At 44.0% G+C, this 16,870-nt stretch overlaps 1 pseudogene; it reads left to right on the forward strand.

The window, feature by feature from the left end:
• Nucleotides 1-288: 288 nt before the first annotated feature.
• Nucleotides 289-16,424, forward strand: LOC141509343 (uncharacterized; annotated as a pseudogene).
• The last annotated feature ends 446 nt before the right edge of the window (nucleotides 16,425-16,870 follow it).

Here is a 16,870-nt window from a genome sequence, read left to right on the forward strand (position 1 = left end):
ATGCTCCGACATTCTTTTGGAACTACGAGGGAATTTGTCCCATCTATATACCGGGCCTTTCCAGAACCTTCTCCAGGGTGAGGGCCCCGAGGGTCTGGGGGGGCCTCTCTGTGGCACGTGGCGGCGTGGGCGGATACGGGGCTCTTCCAGGCTGGGGGGGAAGTGGGCGAGGTCCGGGGAGGAGCGGCGCGCCTGCGCGCGAGGACCCGGGGGCGTGGCTCCCGCCCCGCCCTGCGCCCGAGGACTGAGGAGGGAGAGAGGGGAAGAGAGGGGGAGTCCGCGGGGACTTCTGGGAAATGGACCCTCCCGCGTCCCTCCTGGAGCATTCTGGGAAATGTAGTCCCGCGGCCTTTTCTGTGCAGGCCTGGAGGTGAGCTCCTTGTGAGAGCGCGCGGCCCCGAGGCGCAGGGCGCGCGCGCGCGTGCGCACATGCGTGTGGGGATGGGGGAGGGGCTTTCCTCTGGGTGTTTGTGACCAGGTGTGTCACTGCGCGCGCACTTCCTGGGTGTGTTGTGGTGGGTGTGGCCAGGTGCGCGCGCGCGCCCTGGAGGCCGGGCTGAGCCTGTGCCTTGTGGGAGCGCTCAGCGTGGGTGGTCCTCCCAGGGCCGCCGCCCCTCCCCCTTCCCCCGGGCTTGCTGTCTCTCTTCCCCCTCCTCCTTTCCTCTGTTTCTGTGTCTCTCCTCTCTCTTATTCTTTTTTTTTGTATAAATTATTTTATTTATTATTGTAATTAGATTTTCACAATCAGAGTTTTGTCTTTTTACCATCTAATGTGCTTTCTTTTGTTAATGTGAAATTGTAGTTACAAGCAATGGTTGGTTGCATAGGGAACAAAATAATCCTCTTATTCTCTCTATCTCCCTGTCCCTCTCTCTCTTTCCCTCCCCACTGTTTCTATGTCTCTCCTGCCCTCTTTTATTTTCTGTCTCTCTCCCTCTGTCTCTTTGCGTGTCTCTCTTTCTCCCTGTTCCTCTGTCTTTCTCTGTTTCTGTCTCTCTTGCTCCCTCTTGTTCTCTCCTCTCTTCATCCTTTCCTCTCTCTGTTTCTGTCTCTCTTGCTCCCTCTTGTTCTCTCCTCTCTTCATCCTTTCCTCTCTCTGTTTCTGTCTCTCTTGCTCCCTCTTGTTCTCTCCTCTCTTCATCCTTTCCTCTCTCTGTTTCTGTCTCTCTTGCTCCCTCTTGTTCTCTCCTCTCTTCATCCTTTCCTCTCTCTGTTTCTGTCTCTCTTGCTCCCTCTTGTTCTCTCCTCTCTTCATCCTTTCCTCTCTCTGTTTCTGTCTCTCTTGCTCCCTCTTGTTCTCTCCTCTCTTCATCCTTTCCTCTCTCTGTTTCTGTCTCTCTTGCTCCCTCTTATTCCTTCTTCTCCTTCTCTCTCTCTTTCTCTTTCACTGTCTCCCTTCTCTGTCTCTTTTTCTCTCCCCCTTTCCTTTTCTTCCTCCCTTTCTTTCCCTTGTGGCATGCAGCCATCAGAGGGGGGGTCCCTGTCCCCGACCCCATGATCAGAGCATGTTCAGACAAGCTGGGCCAAGTCTTGTGATTTCTCTGGAAACTCCCAGTAGCCAGACCTGAAGCCTTCTGTCCTCCTCTCTTCTTCCACTCTCCATCCCCCACTTCTCCCTGGCCTCCCTCCGCCTTCTCAATGGACTTTAGGTTGGTAATGCAGAACATCTTACATAACAGCTTCTCCTGGCAGTCCTTCCCATGAGACTCCCTCTCTGTTGAAGTGTATTTAAACCCCACTCTTCTGGTCTTCTTGGGCACACCCTTACTCAGGAGCTGGGCAGTGTGCCTCGATTAAAGACCCTCATTGCTACTCTGGTAGTCCTCTTTATTTCAGATTGACCCATTCAAAGAGGAGTTACCTCCTGAGGACTCTTCAGACAGAGCCCAGGGAGCTGTTTTTGTTCATTTTTCGGGAAAGGTGAATAAGTAGGCCATGACCTTGGACTGTCTGAACCATCTGCTTGAAAGGACAAGTGAGAATACAGACAAATCAGAGGGAAGGGAGAAGGGGTCCTTGCATAGAATGAGGAAGTAGAAGGTCTCCCTGGACAAAGATTACTGCATAAATCTGTTTGCAGCAATGTATTCTCTGAAGCCTTAATGGGGAGTATATCCACCTGGGGGTGCTCTCTCACCACCCTTTGGAAGCCCAGCCTTTCCCCAGCTCTTGCCCTCCTAGTCTTCATTCAATAATCTCTTACTTTAGCTTTTCATTTGTCTCTTTTGAGATTTTATATTGTCTTTATCTGGAGCTTGGAAGGAAGGCAGACACTACTAAAAAAAAACTAAATAAAATTTTAAAACCCTGAGGTATAGATGTTTTCAGTAATGTGTGTTAGTTTTGCATTCATAGAGCTGATAATTCAACCTCTTTGTTCTGAATCTCAAACCCTACCTCTGTCCTTCCAAGCCTGGCCCACCATCCTCACTGATGACCCCGGGAATTGAATAAGAAAGGAGTCATACCCCAGAAGTTTGTGTGTGTGTGTGTGTGTGTGTGTGTGTGTGTGTGTCTAGCCTATCTCTCTTGTCTCCTTTCTTATGTCTTAGTTCTATCTTCTGAAAATTTTGCCCTTTCTTCAAGAAGGGACACCAGAAGAGAGGAGGAAGAGGGAATGGCAACTAGGTTCCTAACTTCTGGATCCCAGGTGAGTTGGAGGAGGGAAGAGTCTTTTTTTGCCCAAAATGGCATCTCCATATCACCTACATTTTTCTTCTTTATCCTGTAGTATCTCTGCCCTGCTAAAATCAACCTAGAGAATTGAGACCCAATTCTCCTTCCCCAGGAAACTGGGGATCCACTTAAAGACAAAATCCTGCTAATGAACTGACATTTCCGTAACATATTAAGGTTTATAAAGCACTTTATGTAAACATTGTCGCTGATGCTCCCCACAAGGCATAGCTTCTTCTGTAGGACTGGTAGTCAGTGAATGTTCATTGAATTTAATAACTTCAAGAGGTTGGTACTTTCAGAAATTCTCCCCCTTACAGATGAAGAGACTCAGGTTCAGAGTGGGCAACTACTAGTAAGTTTCTAAGATATGAACCCATTTCTCTTGACTCCCAAGTCCAGCATTTGTTCCACCATTCTTATGATGACACTTCTGGCAAGTGGTGACCTCCACAAGGATGGGAGATGGTGCCTCATTTGTTTTGGCAGCTTCCCTCCGGGGGTTCCCCTTCACTCAACATTCATTCATCCAGCCTTCTGGTACTTGTCCAGTGCCTGCCACATGCAGTTTGAGGAAACCCTTCAAGAGTTGCCTTCTGGAAACAGTTGGTTAGATTTTTTTTTTCTTTTTGATTTCAGAGAATACAGACCATCAGATGAAGGCAGATTATGACTCAGCATAATAAGGGACTTGATTAAATTAGCATTATCCATAATCATCTCAGTAAAGTAGGAGGGAAAGCCTTCTGTCTAGGGGGAGGGATGAGGTATGGGTGTCGGTTTGGTATAGCCAATGGAAAGGGTCTGATAAAATCCATTAGAGAAGGACCCTGAGGGGCTACAGCTTCCCTGAGAAAGAGTAGAAAAGGTGGATGGGGCTAGACCAGGCTTGGGGGTTTGTGATGCATGAACAGGGATGGACTCGGGAGCAAAGGGATTCAAAAGCAGCATATTCAACAGTGAATTCTATTTGACCTGATTGTCCTTCCTCCTAAGCCCTGTCTGCCGGCTCAAGCCTCAGATTCCCAGTCCCCAAATTATTTCCCAAGCCTTGTTGATCCTTGCTTCTCAGTGTTGCTTATCCCTCTCTGTGGGAAAGTCATACCCACCCCTAGCCTGACTCTAGACCATTGAGATGGTCTCTTTGTTGGATCTGGGTCCTTCTCCACCAAGCCATCCTTTTTAACAGTTGCCAAAGTGACATTATAATAAGCTTCAATCAGACCATGGCTCCTTATAGGGAAAGGGATCAAACAATTATGAAGCACCTGTTGTATGCTGAGCACTTTGCAACCATCTCATTTAATCCTCACTACAGTCCTGAGTGGTTCCTCCATTTACAAATGAAGTAACTGAGGGAGACAGGTAAATTGACTTGTCCAAGGTCATACACTTAGTAAATGTCTGAGGCTGGATTGGGACTCAGGTCTTCTGTATTCCAGACCCAGGTCATGGGTCTGGGGTAAAAGGCAAACTCCTCCATTGAAACATTTTACCATCTGACTCCAACCTTCTCCAGGTTTGTCCCCATCAAGTCCTCTACTTTCCAGCTGTACTGGCCTCCTTGCTGTGGCCTACATGAGAGCCCCCCCCCCCATACCGTCTCCTCTGTCTGTGCCTTTGATTGTCATTCACCTGATGAGAATCACTGGGGAGAATTTGGGGACACTGTGGGAGGTTGGAGCAGCATCAGGGGGATGTTCCCCTGATGACCATTTTGATGACCATGACCAATCAGTACCTACTATATGTGAGGTACTGGGCATCCAACTACAGTGAATGAAACAGTCCATAGTCTCAAGGTCTTAGGATCCACAGGGGAGACATGGACAGGCACATTAAATGGCTAAAGTGAATCCAGGATCATTTCTAGGGTGGCGGGAGGTTCTGGCATCGGGGATTGGGAAAGGTTTCCTAAAGAAGATGCTACTTGGTCTGGGCCAAGGTACATTGCGGAGTGGAAGGTTTGGTATGACAAACAGCAAGTTCTTCATTGGATTAAAGTGTATTTCTGTGATCATACTGGAGAGGCTGGCTGGACGCCCAAGGTGATGGTCTTTCATTGTTTTGAATTTCATCCTAGAGGTAGTAGGGAGCTATAAGCATTTCTTGAGCAGGGGAGTGTAGTGGTCACCCCTGAGCTTCAGGATTATCACATCAGCAGCAATTTATCAGATGACCTACAGAAGGGAGAAACAAGACAGGGAAACCAAATCAGAGTCCTTCTTGCTTTGGGACTGACCTATGACTATCTTTGGTTGAAGTCAACAAACATTTGTTTTTTTTAAAAAACATTTTTTATTATAAACTGAATAAACAACAGGGTAAAATATAACTTCAAACTTAGATTTTAACACAGCAGAACCAAATGAATTAGCAAACAGTAAAGGCTGTTCTGGGATTGATAAAATTTGTTTTCACTGTATGACTCACTGCATAAACCACAATGTGACCTTGGTGGAATCCTCCCCAGGGACCACTCCCCAAAACAAATGAAGTCAAACTGTGTCCTTGGGCTGATGGTTCTCACCTCCAGACAGGTTTAGAGCCTTCTCAGGGCAGTAGCATCTTTGTTCTGGACTTCGGGGTCACTATTCTGGTTGTTTAGAGGGTCCTTCATTTACATAGTCGTGAGAATAACAGCTGTTGTTTTTTTTGACTGTGCTTGCATCACTGGGCATCACTTCATGCATGTCTTCCCATATTTCTTTGCATTCTCCATGCTCGTCCCCATGGTACAGTAATCTTATTACATTCATATGCTCAGCTTTTTTTTTTAAAGAAGAAGTAAAATCATCTGCTGAGTGTGGGAAGTGTAATATAATTGATAAAAGATGTGTTCCCTGAGACTTCTTCTGTGATAGCACATCTAGACAGTGGAGGTGTTGATGAGGGCCCAAAGGGACAAGATCACAGGACCTTGGCTGCCCTCTTCTCCCTGCCCATAGCTCATCTGTCTACAGTTGCCGCCCTGCTGAGGTTTCTGGGAAAGGGTATCAGGGCAGCTTTGATGGCACAGGACCTTCCACCTCCACTCCTCTACCCCAGGCATTTCAGCACAGGATTTGGGGGCTACTGTCTTTAAGGGGTGTGTGTGGACACACACATCAAGTTAGTGAAGAGATAAGTACCTGCATCACTGTGAGTCAGCACCCTCTCCACAGTTTAAGGGCCTTAGAGAACCACAAGGTTAAGTGGCTTGTCCAGGTCAGAGTCAGAGCTTCCCAGCCCTGGAGGCAGCCCTCCATCTAGTTCACACACAGGTAACTCCCAATGCTTGAGGGATGAAAGATAACTGGGAGGGGGCAGAGCCCTTTTCCTTCTGCCTCCCATTCCCCCGCCCACCCCCCAAGGAGGGAGACATCATTAACAGGCCTGCCTGGAACAAAACTGCTTTACTGTTGTAGGGATTTGTGTAGACAGGTGATTAGAAGAACACATCCTCATTCACTGCCTGTGCAAACCTTGCTTGTCCTGTCACCCCCGGAAAGACACCACTGCAAGTAACCTTGGACAAAGTCCAAGGCTCTTCTCTGTTCATAATCTGTTGATGATTTTAAGGGAATTTAGCACTTTATCATCTGCAGTCATAGACTGAAGAACCAACAAGATTTAGAACAGAAAAGATAAAAAAAATTGAGCAAAGAGAATTCAGTGGATACCAGTTAATTTGCTTGTTAAAATCTATCTTCTCTGGTCTAGAAACTGTCAATGGTACCATCTTATGCCCAGGTCTTCTGGACAACACATAGGAAGGTCGTCCTTTCTGTTCTGTATCAGAAATAGTAGTCAGAAATACACAGGCAAGGGGCAGCAGGTTGTAGAGCCCCCTTCCCTGGTATAAACTCACTCTGCTAGGCCAAGGTTAGCGTAAGCCCATTTCCCTCTTGACTGCGCAGCCTCTGTCCACTTAACCGGCCTGGCCTAGCCTTACTCTAGTCCCATCTCCAGAAGCTTTCAAGGATATGGACGGAGGTGTGATCACCCTGTCCTCTGCCCTGGCAGACTCCATGTGCTACCTTATTCAAGGTTCACATCCAGTGAAAAGTAATGGAAGGAACTGAGGCTGTTTAGCCTGAGAAGAGAATTAAGGAAAGTGGATTCATCTCCAATCTGTCCTGGGGGAGATCAGAGTTGTCCATGGTGGATTCAGTGTCCTCTATTGTCCCCTTCCACTTCTCTATTGACTCCTTCCCCTGTGGGGTCATGCTGGGGATGGTCCCAGGGGAAGTGGCTTGTATGTGATGTTTCAGGAGCCAGTGACCTTCCAGGATGTGGCCGTGGACTTCAGCCAGGATGAATGGGGGCTGCTGGACCCTGCACAGAGGGACCTCTACCAGGATGTGATGCTGGAGAATTACAGGAACCTGCTCTCACTGGGTATGGATGGGTTCCTCTGTAGCCCCGAATGGGTCCTTTGGGGCAAGTGGGCCCTTGCAATTGTTGTTAGTGGGGCTTCTAGGAGGCCTCTCTGTCCTTGATGCTGGGGTTCAGGACAGCTCAGAGTTGAAATTGTAGCCAGGGTCACCTGAGTTCAGTTCTTACCTCAGATACATCAAAGCTGCTGCCTTAGTTCCCTCATCTGCAAAATGAAGGAACTGACCTTCCTATTTTCCTCAGATTCTTCCTAGCTCTTAATTGCTGCTCTTGTGATTTCAAGGCCCAGTTACTTTTTAGTCTTTACATGAGGTGCTTCTGCTTCCTGCTCCCAGGAGAAAGGTCTGTGTGGAAGACTTCATCAGCATCTGGTAGCTTCATTGTCCTGCTGGTCTGAAGACTATCCTCCATTGTCCTTCACAATGCAGATTCCCCATAGGGGGCAAGCTCCTGTCCTGCTGTCAACAGACAAGCTCATTATCTTTCTGAGACATAAACCCTTCCAGGAAACTCAGTCGTGGCCATCCCCTGCTCCCCACCTGCTGCCCTCAGGTCCCTGTCAAGTCCACTCTTCCCTGAAGCCCAGGGGACTGGGGTTGAGCTTCAGGCTGGCTCTTTATCTCAAAGCATAAACAGACCCATCTCATTTCTCTTCCCACAAACAGGGCTTATTCTTGCCAAACATGAGGTGGTCTCTCATCTGGAGCAAGGGGGTAAGCCGTGGAAGCTGCAGAGAGGAGTCCTGCAAGACCTCTGCTCAGGTGTGTCAGGGATGATGACAATCCTGCTGATGACAATCCTGCTGCCCGGGTGGGGGAGACCTTGCTTATGTTGATGAGATCTGAGCAAGAAACTGAGCTCCCTTCATACAAGTCTATTCTAGCTGAAGTTTTGCCATTTTAAACTTAAAAGTTAAACTTCCAGAGATGACCTTTCTACCTTAATACTAGAGATCGTTTCTTTCCACTATTCTAGGTCTTTGTTTAGACAATTCTCTGCTATGTCTTTATCATCCTTACTCTCAGGGTTCAATGTAAAACCCTACTATAGACATAGACCTGTGCTAGATGCTGTCAAATATATAGAGGGATGAAAAAGACCAAGGGACTGATCGGGGGAGATAAAACAGATTGGAGAATAACAGTCACCCATCTCAGAATATACTAAAGGCTTGATAGAAGCACAATCTACGGGAAGGAAAGCTTTGTGGTGACCAAGACCAGGAGCAGGGAGCACATAGCAGTGGGTGAAGAGAGGAGGCAGAATCTTTGCCTAGGGAGGAAGACAAGGATGTCACTCTCCAGGCAAGAGGAGGCTCAGCTTTGTGGGGAGACCAGTGTGAGAAGGGGCAAGGAGGGTGACCTTTAAAATGATTCAAGAGACATAATTTCTGGTTAATTTAATCATTTTATTAATAAGACCAGGGTGGCTAGGTAGTATAGTGGATATAGAGCACTGGCCCTGGAGTCAGGAGTACCTGAGTTCAAATCCAGTCTCAGACACTTAATAATTACCTAGCTGTGTGGCCTTGGGCAAGCCACTTAGCCCCATTTGCCTTGCAAAAAAAAAAAATAAGACCAGCAAGGGGCAGCTAGGTGGCACAGGGGATAGAGCACCAGCCCTGGAGTCAGGAATGCCTGAGTTCAAATCCAGTCTCAGACCTTGAGCAAGTCACTTAACCCCATTGCCTTAAATAAAAAAAAAGTAAGACAAGTAGGTTATTAATAAGAGAATGGTCATTTGATCTTCTCTCTTAAACTAAAGGTAATCCTGGCAGCGACTCACAATTTATGTACCATCAAAATAGTAGGTGACTCATCAACAGCTGTCAAGTCTAATTGGTTAAGGTGATTGGAGGTGGGCTTTATTAAAAAATGAAGGACTAAGTAACTCTTGGATAGGGAAAGTGATGATGATGTTTGTCCTTTGTTCTTGAAGAAGACCGTGACATCAAGGAGGTGATGCCTTGACATGCATGTTAATTGGATTTGAGTGAAGGGGGTGCTGCAGAATTATTAGGTTTGTTATCTCTGTTTAAGCTTGCTGTATAATATCTTTCTTGATCTCTTTTAATATTATCCAGTTTCATCTATAAATACTTCCAAGATGATGCGACTTAGCTGGGTTTCACACCAAGCTTAAGACAGATTTATTTTTAATCTTCTGCTGCACTTTACCGTCTTATGAAGCAACACTCACCCCTAGTCTTTCTTTGTTCTCACTGAGTTTTTTCTAAATAAATCCATATTCTATACTATGTATGTATACATATTAGAAGAGCAGCTAGATGGCACAGAAAATGGAGAATTGGACTTGGAGTCAGGAGGACTCATCTTCCAGAGTTCAAATCCAGCCTCAGACACTTCCTAGCTGTGACCCTGGACAAGTCACTTCACCCTGTTTGCCTCAGTTTCCTTATCCATAAAATGAGTTGGAGAAGGAAATGGAAAAAACCCTCCAGTGTCTCTGCCAAGAAAACCCCAAGTGAAAAAAATAAAAAATAAAAAACCCCAAGTGGGGTCAGGAAAAATTGGACATGACTGAATGTCATATGTAAATATATAAATGCATACACACACACACACACACACACACATCATATACACACTTTATGCTGGCAGTTTCTGTCTAGAATTTCCCTACTTGTTCCTCTTCTAACCGATGTTGAATCATAAACTTCAATGATCTCTCTTATGGTCCTGTTGGCTTGGGGTTTACCTTAAGCACTACAGAGTGTGCTAGCCCATCATCCTGTGAAATTCTATCCCTTGGCTCCTTTATGTGCAGAATAAAAGCAGTTCCTTTGTTAGCCTTTCTTAACAGGATGGTAGGATCTAGCAAAGTTAGGCCACAAGCCCACCTCAACATGGCAAGGCTTCTGAGGAGTGGGCTAAGAAAGCCCCTTCCTCCCTGGGTTCATGGGATTCTTCACTTTTTCCCGGCCTATACTTTTCAGGCCCCAATTCAAGTAATGATGACAATAAGCAGGATTTATTTAGCTCTTTGATATTTGCAAATGCTTTACAAATAATCTCATTTGATTAATTTAATCTTAACTAGAGTATGAGAGGTTTGAGGAGGACAAGAGTTTAAACCAGGGCAGTAAAGGAAGGTCCTCTACCCCTGCTGGCAAAGGGAGCTCCTCGGTGCTGGGTCACCTCTCTGCTTTCCAGCCCAGAGGTCCCTTCTCTGGTGTCTGACCTCAAAATCTCATCTTGCTGGCTTCCCCCATTTTCACTCCAGATCGATTTCCTCGATCTCCTTTAGTCTCCTTTGTCCCCTGAAAAGTCATTTTAGTACTCCTATCTTGGGTTCTTATAAGGCCTAAATAAAGTCTCCTCTCTCTAACCCTTGTTCTAACAGTTAGTTTGTTATAGAATTTCCAGGGCCATCAGCTCATCCTGGATTTTCTCTCCTTTCTAGATATGCTGTTTAGACCAGAAATGTTCCCTTATGTCTTTAAAACTCAATTTCCTGGTATAGATAATCTACCTTGCCCAGCCTGAGGCCCCATTGCTCTTCAGGGGCTACTTCCTCCCTTTGGGGTAAATGTAGTTCAGATATACATTCCTATTATAAGAAATAGTTATGACCATCTTATTCTGAATACTTCATATCTAAAACATTCAAAATTACAAAACTTTATATTTACTTTGTATCACATTCACCACAACCCCAAATCCAAAAGGATTTTTTTTGAGGGGATGGGGGAAGAGAGTGAGAGAGATTGCATCTTGCACATATTAAGTAAAACTACAACAATAATAGCAAAAGGCATACCACAGTACCAGCATTCTTTTTATTTTTATTTTTATTTTCACTTTTTTGCAAGGCAATGGGGTTAAGTGGCTTGCCCAAGGCCACACAGATAGGTAATTATTAAGTGTCTGAGACTGGATTTGAACCCAGGTACTCCTGACTCCAGGGCTGGTGCTCTATCCACTGCACCACCTAGCCGCCCCACCAGTATTCTTTTTATTCAGGCTAGAAACTATGAGGAATCTTCCTTGAACCTTTTATCTTCTTTATGCTACGTACACACTCAGTGACCAATGGATTTTTTTGCTTTCTCCCCTGTTATTGCTACCCAAATTCACCATATTGGCTGGTGTCTTAATCTACATCTTCCCTAGATTCCCTGAAATAGACCCTGACTCCCTGGTTTTCAAAGCCCTCCATAATTTGACCTCATCCCAATCCCAACTTTATTTGCAGCCAGGTGGCACTGCAGTGTACCAGACATGAAATTAGGAAGATTCATCTTTCTGAGTTCAAACCTAGCCTTGGACACTTCCCTCATCATGTGACCCTGGCCAAGTCCCTTCACTGTGTGCCTCAGTTTCCTTATCTGTAAAATGAGCTGGAGAAGGGAATAGTAAGCACATTATCCCAAAGGAGGTCCCAGAGAGTCAAAAACAACTGCACAACAGCCACCACCTAATTTCCCTCTTCTGCCCAACAGGCTCTTCCTCACATTTGTCCTTGACTTTTCTCCTTGGGTTGTGTGAGGAAGTCAATTTTTAGGCTGCAAAATTCTGTGTGAGCACGAGTTATTATCCCTTCAGCCCCCCCACCCCAGATTATCCATGACTTTTCAAGTTTTCCCTTCATTTAAAGCCCAAGTTAGGTTTTTTCTAGGAAGCTTTCCTTTACTGCATGAAGTAGCTTTTTAATAAATATTTAGTGAATGAAACTACCTAATATTGACCACCTTACGCCAAGCTGTGTAACTTTTGTCTTTGATTTCATACCTGATTGTATGATTGCCCTACCTTATTTACTGTCTGTGTGTTTGTGTGTGTGTGTGTGTGTGTGTGTGTGTGTGTGTATGGGGGGTGGGGGGGCAATGAGTTAAGGCTTGCCCAAACTAGTAATCTTATAAGTATTAAGTGGCTGAGACCAGATTTGAACTCAGGTCCTCCTGACTCCAGAGCTGGTGCTCTATCCACTGCACCACCTAATTGCCCCCTTCTACCTTGTTTTATGTTTGCTAGTATGTTTTCTCCAGGTAGATTATAAACTCCTAGAGCAAGAAGATGTACCTTATGCTTCTTAAATAAAATAATCATAGTAATAACTGACAATTATATTCACTGTGAGGTTGGCAAGCTGCTTTATATATTCACAAAAACCCTAGGATCCTTGCAACTCAATAATAACCCTCATTTTGCAGATGAAAAAAAAAATTGAGGTTTCTATAGATAAAATGACTTGTCTGTGGTCACACAATTAGTGTCAGTGGCTTGATTTGAACTCAGGTATCTCCTGACACCAAGTCATTGTTCACCCCCTGAGCCCAAGTTTCCTCAGTTGGATGGCCTCAAAATGCCTTTCCAATTCTAGATTCTTGACTCTGTGAGCCTGTCTCCTATGTTCGCCACTATTTAGGACTCAAACAGTTGATTGCTCCATTAGGTAGTTACTCTGGCATCAGGCTCAGGAGAAACCTTTAGCCTTTTATTTACACTTATCTTTTTAAAAAATAACAATAATATTGTTACTCTGCCTTCCGTGCCAAGCTACCTTCTGATTCATCTGGTATTTACTGAGTACTTCTGATTTATTCCCCACCCTGCATATGAAACATCTAGAAGACAGGATTAATTTCTCATAGTGATTTGGATATCGTGTTATGATGATGTTTGTCCTTTGTTCTCAAAGGAGATCATGATATCAGGAAGGTGAACCATGACAAACATGTGAATTAGATTTGAGTGAGGGGGAGCTGTGCTAAATCACCAGCCTCACTTTCTCCTCCAGAGCCATCTGGTCCAGGGCTCAGATATAGACCAGGATGACTGGAGATGGTCCTGGAAGTGAGGCAATCAGGGTTAAATGACTTACCCAAAGTCACACAGCTAGTAAGGGCAATTAGGTGATGCAATGGATAGAGTACTGACCTGGGAATCAGGAGAATGAGAATTCGAATCCAGCCTCAGACACTTGACCCTTGATCAGCTGTTATACAATGTCTCAAAAGGAAGGGGAGGAAATCTTTAGGCTCCAATGGTTCAGTAAGACTTCGTGGAAGGAGATGGAACTTAAGTTGGGTTCTGAAAAGTGGGTAAGATTTAAGTAGATGGAAAAGAAAGGGAAAGGCAAAGAACCCAGCAGGTAAAGGAAGACCCCAAGGCATGAGAGATCAGCTCCAGTATGGGTGAACTGCAGCATATGTTGGAGAGCAGTGATAGATAGGATTAGATCGGTGCTGTTGCACCAGATTATGGCACATCTTTTGAATTTCAGGTTGAGTTTCATCTTTATCCTATAGCTGGGAAACCATCAGAGGAATTTTAACAAAGGATAGGGTTAATAAAATTGATATTTTCAGCAAATTAAATTGATAGCAATGTTCAGGATAGACTGGAGGTAACCAGGAGAACATTTAGGGAGACAATGTTATTGACTACATTCTATTTTTTTATATACAATTCCTCAGTTTAACCTGTCCACTCATTACTTTTCCCCCTCCCAGCCCACTTTTCTGCATGAATTTTATTCTCCAAACACTAGATCTTTGACCCTCAATCCACTTCTCCTTGTGATCTTCCTAGTTGCATGGGTTTTATTGGAGAGTTTCCAAAGCCATAGAATACTGATAAACATCGTTTTCGGCTTCATTATCCCCATCTCACCACAGCAATTTCCTTTTTCTCAACAGAGCACAGATATTTCATAATTTTTTAATTTCTTTTAGCCTGGGAAATCAAGATCAAGACCAAGGGCTTATCTCTAAAATGCAATGGTTCTGAAGAAAGATCACCTCAGGGAGTAATTGCTAAGAATGGTTCCTCAAAATCCAAGTTGAAAGAAACCCCGGAATGTGAGAGCAAATTTGAGAGGGAACAGAGAACTACAGAGGGACATTTGAGGCAAACAACAATCACACACAAGAAAATTGCCTCTGAGGAGAGAGTCTCCGATTGTAGTGGATTTGAAGAGCACTTTGTGACACAGCAGAGAATTCCTGAAGATAATTCGAGATCCCATAACTGTGAGATACATGGAAATAGCCTCAGGCAGATTTCAGACCAACCTAAGCACCAGAGAATCCATACTGGAGAAAAATCCTATGAATGTAATCAATGTGGGAAGACCTTTAGCCAGAGCACAGAGAATCCATACTGGTGAGAAACCGTATGAATGTAATGAATGTGGAAAGGCCTTCAGCCAGATCTCATTTCTTTATTCTCATAAGAGAACTCATACTGGAGAGAAGCCCTATACATGCAGTGAATGTGGGAAGGCCTTTAGTTACCATGCATCCCTCACTCAACACATGCAAACTCACACTGGAGAGAAACCCTATGAATGCAACGAATGTGGAAAAGCTTTTAGTCGGAGCACATATATTATTGAACATCAGAGAACCCATACTGGAGAAAAACTGTATGAATGTAGTGACTGTGGGAAAACCTTCAGGTACTGCTCCTCCCTTATGTAACATCAGAGAATTCATACTGGAGCGAAACCTTATGAATGCAGGGAATGTGAAAAAGCCTTCAGATACTACTCAGTCCTCACACAGCATCGAAAAACTCATACTGGAGAGAAACCTTATGAGTGTAGTGGGAAAGCTTTCAGACAAAGCTCAGCCCTTTACTCCCATCAGAGAATTCATACTAGAGAAAAACCCTATTTATGTAGTGAATGTGGAAAACTCTTTAGCCAGAATTCAACCCTTACTTGACATCAGCAAACACACACAAGAGAAAAACCCTATAAATGCAGTGAATGTGGGAAAGCCTTCCGACTGAACTCAGCTCTTTTTTCACATCAGAAAACATATCCTGGAGGGAAACCCTACAAATGTAATCAGTGTGGGAAAGCTTTCAGCCAGAGCTCATCCCTTTCTTAGAGAACTCATACTGGAGAGAAACCATATATATGTAGTGAGTGTGGGAAACCCTTTAGTCGGAAGACATTCCTCACTCAACATCAGAGAATTCATACTGGAGAGAAACCTTACATATGTGATGAATGTGGGAGTGCCTTCAGTAGGCGTGCAGCCCTCACCAGGTACCAGAAACTGTACACTGCAGAATTAACCCTAGGTGTACAATGAAAAAGAGGAAAGTTTAACTTAGGTTTTTTTACTTTGTTAAATATCCAAGTGTCCAGAAAACATTTTTGGCAGCAATTATGATACTTGGATGTGAGTAGTCTGAGAATAGAACTAATAGTCCCTAACTTATGAATCTGCTTTAAAAGATAGAAATTTGGTCAAAATAACTTTTTTAACTTAATTTTTTTTCCATTAATAAAAATTCACAGGGGAAGCTAGGAGGCGCTAGAGTCAGGTGGACCTGAGAACAAATCCAGCCTCAGACACTTAATAATTGCCTAGCTGTGTGACCTTGGGCAAGTTACTCAACCCCATTGCCTTAAATTTTAAAAAAATCCACCTTTTTTGCCACCTCTCCACTGGGAAAAAAAAAAAAGAAAAACCAAACCTTTTTAAAAACAAATATGTTTAGATAAGGAAGAAATTCTTGCACCCTAAATCCATCACTTATCTGTCAAGAAGTAGCATACTTCCTGAAGTATGGGTAGTACACATTATCAGTAGTCCTTTGGAATTGTAGTTGGTCACAAAATAACTCAGAATTGAATACTAAATAATGCAATATATATGGGGAGAGTGGGTCAGACATAACACATTTTCTTTTTTACTTCTTGCAAGGGGCTGGTATTGGGTGGCCTGTCTAGGACCACAAGGCCAGGCAGTTGCTGGGCCTTAGGGGTGGTATGTAGGCTCGGGGTCTCTTGGCCCCAGGGCCAGTGGTCAGTCTGCTGTGCCACTCAGCTACCCTACAGCACATTTAAGAAGAGGGACAGAATGAAAGGAGAGAGAAAATATAGTATATAGTATAGTAGGGAGGTATGAATGGAGGGAGTTGCGATCAGCAATGGCAACGGTGGAAAAATATGGAAGTAGCTTTTGTGATGGACTTATCCTAAAGAATGTGATCCATCTGCGACAGAGCTGGTGGTGTTGGAACATAGACTGAAGCACATTCATCATCATCATCATCATCATAATCATTATTATTTTATTTAATTTTGGGGGAGTTTTGCAGGGCAATGGAGTTGGGGTGGCTTGCCCACAGCTGGGTGATTGTTGGGTGTCTGGGGCCAGATTTGAGCTCCCGACTGCCCACTGCGCCACCTGGCTACCCCACTATTATTTTTTTAATTTTAATTTTAATTTTTTTCTCTATTGCTCATGAGGGTCTATCTTTTTTGGGAGGAGGGGTATTATGTTTACTCTTAAACAAGAATATTTTAGTAATGTATAAAAATCATTTATATAAAAATAATAAATATAATAAAAATAAATAATGCAATAAAATTTAATGGTAAACCTTTCAGCACAAAGAAATAAAATAATGATGATTCTTTCATTAGATTTATAATTATTTCTAACATGTCTAACCTTAGGCTTTTTTTATTAGCTTCATGCCAAGTTTAGCCTTTCCATATCCAAATATCCTTTCTCTTTAAGTTAATTGTCTATCCTTTCCCCACCACCATTGTCACCCCTCCTAGGTGTTTCTGAGCTAGCCCCAGCTTATGACATGGGCGTGTGATCTCCTTACTTTCCCACCTAATTCTTACTCTTCTAGCTTGGAATTTTGGTGCTTTTCTCTCTCCTTCTCTCCTGCAATAGTGTATGATCTAAGATACCAATGAGATTATTCCTAGTCAAAGGGGGCATGCTCCCACTGTTCCTAATCACAGATAAAATTGTGCAATATTTTCAAAATGCTTGCCCCCAACCACATCTCTTTACTTCCTGTATTCTTATTGTGCTGTG

Source organism: Macrotis lagotis, chromosome 1, assembly GCF_037893015.1.
Source record: "Macrotis lagotis isolate mMagLag1 chromosome 1, bilby.v1.9.chrom.fasta, whole genome shotgun sequence".
NCBI classification, from domain to species: Eukaryota; Metazoa; Chordata; class Mammalia; order Peramelemorphia; family Peramelidae; genus Macrotis; species Macrotis lagotis.